At 32.5% G+C, this 7285-nt stretch overlaps 1 long non-coding RNA gene across 2 annotated transcripts; it reads left to right on the forward strand.

The window, feature by feature from the left end:
• Positions 1-219: 219 nt before the first annotated feature.
• Positions 220-2263, forward strand: LOC145094488 (uncharacterized). 2 transcript variants are annotated; one of them, XR_013703380.1, is made up of 7 exons: positions 220-509; positions 607-924; positions 987-1065; positions 1266-1322; positions 1580-1623; positions 1725-1936; positions 2011-2263. It is a non-coding gene; the product is annotated as an uncharacterized LOC145094488 (long non-coding RNA). The 2 variants fall into 2 exon arrangements; XR_013703379.1 differs by having other exon boundaries at positions 607-1065.
• Positions 2264-7285: the final 5022 nt, after the last annotated feature.

Consider the following 7285-nt stretch of genomic DNA (forward strand, 5'->3'; position numbering starts at 1 on the left):
AGAAGCACCACATGAACAGTTCTCTATTCTTATTGGTTGATTTTTTTTTTACTTTTCTCTATTTTTTTGATAATTTGTCTCCAATTTTTTTATTTTTTTAAGTGAAAAGCTGCTGGCTGGGGTTTAAGAGATCGGGGTTACGTGTGCTACCTTCTGTTTTCCACCTTTTAAATACGTGTCTATGTTATGTTTTCCACTGCTTAGATACGTGTTCTTAAGAAGGATGCTCCGTTTTCATCGACAATCTATTTTTTTTATTTGCTCTGCAAGCCGGCTCCTCTTCCTTACGACGAACCACCGTCACCCAACTTACCGACTTCCGATCTCATTCCTCCTCTTGGCGAAGAATGCTTCCGAAATAAGTAAGATCTTTATCCTCCCTTCCATTTTCACCTTCTTTCTCTTCTACCGCCTCAGTCGATGGGTTCTAGGGTTTGACTTAGGGGAATGGGCTTGACGTTGCTGTTCATCATAATCGTCTGCATGGAATAGACAATTCCAAATCAAAGGTAAACATTCACATTCTAATTTCCCTAAATCGGATAGCCGCTCCCAAAGGTGATTCTAATTTCATTCTTGCACTTGCTTATGTGTTGATCATCACAGGTTCGTTTGCCCCAGTTGGAAACCGGAATGACTAAACATTAGGGTATAAATATTATTTCTGCAATCAAACATAGAGCATGGATCGAAGGAACCCACCCTAATGCTTTTCATTCCTATCAAATTCTATATGCTAGAAACCATCTTCACGTACTAATTTTTGTAATTTAATCTCACATACAAAAAATTTACCACATTAACCCCCGTTTAATTTGGAGTTTGTAGGAGCTACCTGTTGCTTTTGTTACATTTAGGTCACGTTGGGATACTGCCCTTCATTTGTGGAAAGTGAGATCGTTCCTTCTGCAATCTGCATAATAGGTACTCCATGATTTCTTAGTATTGTTATTGAAATCAGATCATATATGGATAAAAACTTATAGGAATGGCTGTGTCGCTTCCTTCTTCAAGGGCGAACCCTATTATAGGATGATTTCCACTAGAAACATCAAATACTTGGCAGTAAGTTTTCAATTATTACTTAAAACTCTTTCTTATTACATATTTTAGATTATAGATCTTTCTAAAAGTTGATGCTTATGGAGCTTGGTGAATTTCTATTAAAAGCTGCTGATTGAGGGGTGGTCTAAAGGTGTTTGTTGAAATGTTCAAGAGAAATAATCGACTTTTTTTAAATGTCTTCTCCTTTTCTTTTTAACCAGGAAAGTAATTGAAAGTGAAGACTATAAAGATATATGAAGAAATACAACAATGTTGAGGTATATTCTACTTTGTCAGCCCATTATGTTGTAGATTTTTCCCCTGTTTTAGCAATTAGCATCTGTATTTAAGATTTTTGACATCAACAAATCTAAAGAAATGCCCTTTTTCATATTTTTGTATAATCTAATCCATCATGTGTACCAGAAGTGCCTCTTATGAGATTTATATTGTTATTATGATATTTGTTTTATGGAATTAATTCTTTTGAATATTTTCTGCGTTTTTTTGATTAGAATATGTTGTAACAATGCAGGGATCAAGGATGAAAACGAGAGAGTATCAGAGCATGATACAGAGGTAAGCGCTGGATATTACTCTTGGTTCAAGAAATTCATCTGAAGACTACTTATATTTTTTGACGCAGTTTTCTTGAATTATTTATGTTTGTGTATGCATAGATATTGGTAGCACCCATGGATTTTGCTAAAAAGGTAGAAATTTATACTCATGATATACTTCCACCTGACCCTGAATGTTCAAATGAAACGTTGTTATAACAGTCGGAGGTTGACACTAAAGTCGGGTTAGTTCGATGCCCAAGATGCCAGAAAGTTCTTCTGGATCCACCAGAAGGTTCAGGTTGATCAGAGGGCAGTGATGTATACTCAAAGTATACCTCCACCATTAAGATTTGCTTTTCGTTTTAATAAAATTTGTGATGAAGTGTATCCATTTCTTTTTCAGATGTTGCTGGAAGACATTTGCTGCTGTGGGGTACATCATACAATCCTTTATGTACAAAAAACCTCATGGGTACTCCTAATTATTTTGTCGAACTCAGTTGACCTTTGCTGGTATTCCTTTGATTACAGTTGGTAAAGAAGACATTAGATCATAGTTGAATTTTATCACATTATGATCACTTTGTAAACAACATTTACTACCTGTTTACGGTTTAGTAAATATATAAGATACATGCATATTTTGTCATCTCTTTGGGTATTTGAGATATTATAAAAAAATTGTTATGCTTTGTTTGTTTATTGAAATGGTTTCTTGCATCAACATATTTACATAATGTCAAAGGTGATTTTATACTCCCTTTACTTAACTTCTCTGGTCCAAATCTACATGGTTTTCTTTTCTGTTTTTAAAATCTTTTCATTTCGTCTATTTCTTTTGTGCCTCCACCCCGCAAAGCGGGGATTCTTCCCTAGTTTACATATATTTTAGATATTACCCTTTACTTTCTATGTATCTCTTTTTTTTTTTTTTTTTTTTTTTTTTTTTTTATCTAGCATCTTGCTAGTTCCTTTGAATAATTTTTAGGTGTTAAAAAAAGGAAATTATGTAATCTAACCTATATATAGAAGATGAGTCTTTTTTATTTTTAAGAAAATAACTACTTTTATTTAGATTTTGAAAAATAATCATTTTTTCCTGAATGCCTAATTCCGGACCACTGTGCACATTCTGAATTAGTTTTCAATTTTTATGCAAAATATTCTCCATTTCGGGTTTGATCTTCAAATCCCGGAGTTATTATTTTATTTTATTTTTTTTTGGCTTTTTCCCTTTTTTTTTGAAAAAAATATATCCACTTATGCCTGAAATGTCCATTTCGATGTATTTATTGTCACATTTTTTAATAAAATGTCCGATTTTATGCTTAATAACGATATAGTTTATATTTACTATGTTTGTTTAACTTTTTGTTGTTTAACTTTTTGTTAGAATTAAGTAAAAAACATTTTTTTCTCGAAATTCCGAAATTTGTCATTAGATTTCAAACTTGTTCCTGAAATTCCAAAGAGTTTTTTTTTCCAAAATGAAAAATTTGAGTCCGGAATGTGAACTATTGGTTTGGAATACGGAATGGCAGTCCGAAATGTATTTTTTCTCAGAAAAATTGTTTTTTCTTGGTTTGGAATGTTCAATTCGGACCAAGTGGTTATTTTGTTAAACACAAATTTTTTGGGTTATTTTTTTCAAACATTAAATTGTAGATAGGTTACTTAATTTCCCATTATAAAATTGGCTAATATATTATTAATTATTGTTGGAGTAGCATAAAGCTTGTATTTCCCGATCAAAATGGTAGATACGTTTCTAGCAAGACCATTAATATTTTCCATGTGTAAAAACCTTACAAAGCCAAACTGTTCTCGCATCTTATTAGTCCTCTATGTATTGTATACATCTACTATCCTACCATTTTTACCGAAAAACTTCCAAAGATCATGAATTTCACATGACTATGAAATATTCGTGATGTAAACAACAACCAAATTGTCAATAAAATAATCATAATTGGACTTCTTGGCATAAGGTTTTGGCTAAATTAAGTCTATTGAACATCGTTCCTCCAAACATTCTTACTATCTCCGTCATCTGAAGTTTTGTCTCCTGTCAGAGAGAGAGAGAGAGAGAGAGAGAGAGAGAGAGAGAGAGAGAGAGAGAGAGAGAGAGAGAGAGAGAGAGAGAGAGAGAGAGAGAGAGAGAGAGAGAGAGAGAGAGAGGACATCTTCTATTTTTTTAATTATTAAAATTAATAAATAAGTAATAATTTTCTAAAGAAAATGAAAGAAAAATGAAAAATAAATAAACCAAGTATATTATAGTCATTTCAGCTTTCAGATAGATCAAATACATCACCAAACTAGCTATCACAAATCCAAAAAAGTTAAGATTTGAATCAAAATCTGAAAAAAAAATGCATACAATACGAACCATTTTTACATTTATTTAAAGAAATATCATGTTAACCGTTAAACAATTTATTTTTAGTAGGTCTCTGTCTATATGTTAAAAGAAACTATTTAGATACAACTCATACAATCTAAAAGATTTAGGTATTATTTAAATAAAAATAAATTAAGGTTTAGAAAAAATAGCAATAATAAACATGCATGGTGGTGCCTATCTCAAATAATCAACACATAATTGAGTGAGTGTGTGTATATTCACATATTGATTTTGTTCTTTTGGGTTCTAATAATTGAATACAAAATAATTCGAAGAATGAAATAAATGGCTAAACTTGATCATTCTTTTCTTCATCCTCTTTCATGTGTAAGTAATCATCATTCTTAATAAATGAAGGTTAAAAAATAAAATAATTTGGATTTCAAGTTGTTTTAACTTTTAACATTTTTCTAATCGATCGGTCTGTCTATTACTAACCATTGTAATACATTATTTTTTTATAGACATTAATTTGAACCATGCTGTTCTTAAAAAAAATATATAATCTGAATCCATAAATTTTATTGGGTTCGTTGTTATTAAGAGATTTATAAAGTATTCCTTATTCACTGATTAATAACATTTTTAATTAGTTACATGGAAAATCAAACGTTGTTTAATATTTTAAAAAAGATGCAAGAAAAAAGGTTTATTTTATTTGAACATCTTACTTTTTAGATATACGAAAATCTCTAGTAATTTTTAAGTGGATTTAGCTAACAATACCAATCACTAATCCCAGGTAAGCACCACATCAGAGTCAACTTAGGAGTAAACGCAAAACTTAATTTAAGAATCCAAGGTGTGTTTGTTCTTTGTTTTCACCTTTTGACATGCCACAGTAGGTAATAAATCAACATGGGATGGTTACGTCGCCCCCCGATGGGATGGAGTGGTTACAATGTTAAATGTTAAACAATGATCACTAACCTTTGACCTTGATAAATAACATAAGATAGTATTTTGTTTATTGTATGTTGTAGTGGTGCAAATTAATTGAATTTTAACAATTGTATTGATAAAAATTAAATATGATTATCAGATGACTTATAGTCTAGCGGTATCCAGTGTTGCTCTTATTCCTTGAGGTCGAGGGTCACTAGTAGATATATGTGGAATAATTTAGGAGTAATTTAGTATATTTGCCGTTTATTTGTCGTTCAAAAAAAAATTATGTATGATTATATTTGTTGGTAGTTAAATATATAATGCCGATACAACTTACAAAATTGTTGGTAGATGATGTAAACATGAAAGTTTAGAAAGTCGATAATGAAAATGATATTTTATAAAGTTCAAAACCAAGGAGGTTAAAGTGACATTTGACAAAGTTTACGGATGGTAGCCTTAAAAGAATCATATTATATACACTACATGGATTAAACACGAAACTTTAAAAAATAAAGAGGATAAAAGTGACATTGATTACTAGGGATGGGACGTACGCAACATATAGAGGCTGAGGTGGCAGTCCTCAATGGTGTGGCTTGGCCACAATGGGGAAAACCACCCCCCATAAATGTGTCATGGCAAATTTTGGAGGCCTCAACACAATGAAACATTGACAATGCTCTAAGAAACATTAATATAACCATTCAACAGTCTTTTAAAATATATATATATTTTTACCTATAAAATACATATCACTCAATTCATTTTTTTACATCATTTTTTTCTCTCTCCATTTTACACAACTCCACAACTACAAAAATAAAAAATAGAGCAAACCTCAAGCATCTCTTTACCAAACCCAAACACACATCTTCCTAAGATTCGCTCAATACAAGAGTTATTTTAACCTACTTAACACCCAATATCTGTTGCAATCGCCACACCAACAAACTTATTTTAGCACCACCTCACCACAAATATAATTTTCATCATTGCCATACTTCCAACAAAAATGTTTATGGGCAATAGCCAAATTTAAAACAAGCGGAGTAACAAAGTAAGGACACATTGAATAGTTAGGTCACATACACCGATCTAAATGATTTATTTTAATTAGAAATATCATTACATGTATATAAAAATATATTATTATAAATATTTAAATATGTGTCATGACAAGATTTAGATATCAATATCGAACGAGCCTATAAACATATTTTTGTATTATGTTTATCAACCAAAGAAATCATTACATCGCTTATGTTATCGAAGCGGTTTTTGTGGCCTTGGTCGTCGATCCTCCCATCCTCACCATTAACATCTTGTAGCACCTGGTTCTTGGTACGTATTCTGTTATTAAATCTTCAATTATTTTGCATTTTTGGCCTTGGACTCGGCGAGTTGAAGGACTGACTCGCCGAGTAGAAGCGGGATGAGACGCGGAGTTTAAGTTGCGGACTCGGCAAGTCAGGTCCCGGACTCGGCGAGTAGTCGTTGTCTAGACAAAAACCCTAATCCAGGGGTTTGCACCCTATTTAAACGATCTTATGCAGCCTCCATTCCCCCCTTTATGCTTCCAAACACTTCTCATAGCAAACCCTAGTCGTTCTTGAGAAAATCTAAGGCTTTTGAGTGATTCTTGTGAGTTTTGACCTCAAAGAAGAAGGAAGAGCATAGAAGGATCAAGAGGAGACTGAAGGATTTAGGGCTTTTATAAGCCATTTTTGGTGGCCAACCATGTCTGCAAACATGGTTAGGGGTTTGAACTTCTGGATCATGTCATTATTGGAGTCACAAGACAGGTTTGGGTTGCTTTTGTTGGATTAGTGTCTAAGTCCATAACTATTTTGGTATGTACTTGACCCGATAGTGCATGGTCCTTTTGGGTTGCCTTCACCAAAGCAACTTGATTGGAGAAATAAATAAAGAGAGAGGTTATTATGATTTATTAATATGTTATAAGAATAATATATTAAAGGAGAAATCATATTTGTTTAATTAATATTGGTCAATAATTAATTAAGAATTAATTTTGTGATCAAGTGTAATTAATTAAACTAGAGGGGCTGAATTGTAATTATGTGATAGTTACAAAATAAGGTAAGGATTATCTTATTAATAGGTTGGACGAATTTAAGGTGATATGGCCTTAGAATTCGACTAGGATAAGGGTTTCAAGGCTTATCTTGTGGTTACTTGGTGGGCAAGCAACTAGATAAGGATAAGGACCAAAACCCTAATCTCTACACCTATATAACCCCCCCCCCCCAGGCTCATGAATTCGTCCATGCCTTCCCAAGAGGTCCTAGAGACGAATTCTTATACCTCTCCTCTCTCCTTATACCTTCTCCATTTGCTCTTGGTGTTTGTAAGCCATTAGAGG

Source organism: Lactuca serriola, chromosome 3, assembly GCF_051521515.1.
Source record: "Lactuca serriola cultivar US96UC23 chromosome 3, Lser_US96UC23_V15, whole genome shotgun sequence".
NCBI lineage: Eukaryota > Viridiplantae > Streptophyta > Magnoliopsida > Asterales > Asteraceae > Lactuca > Lactuca serriola.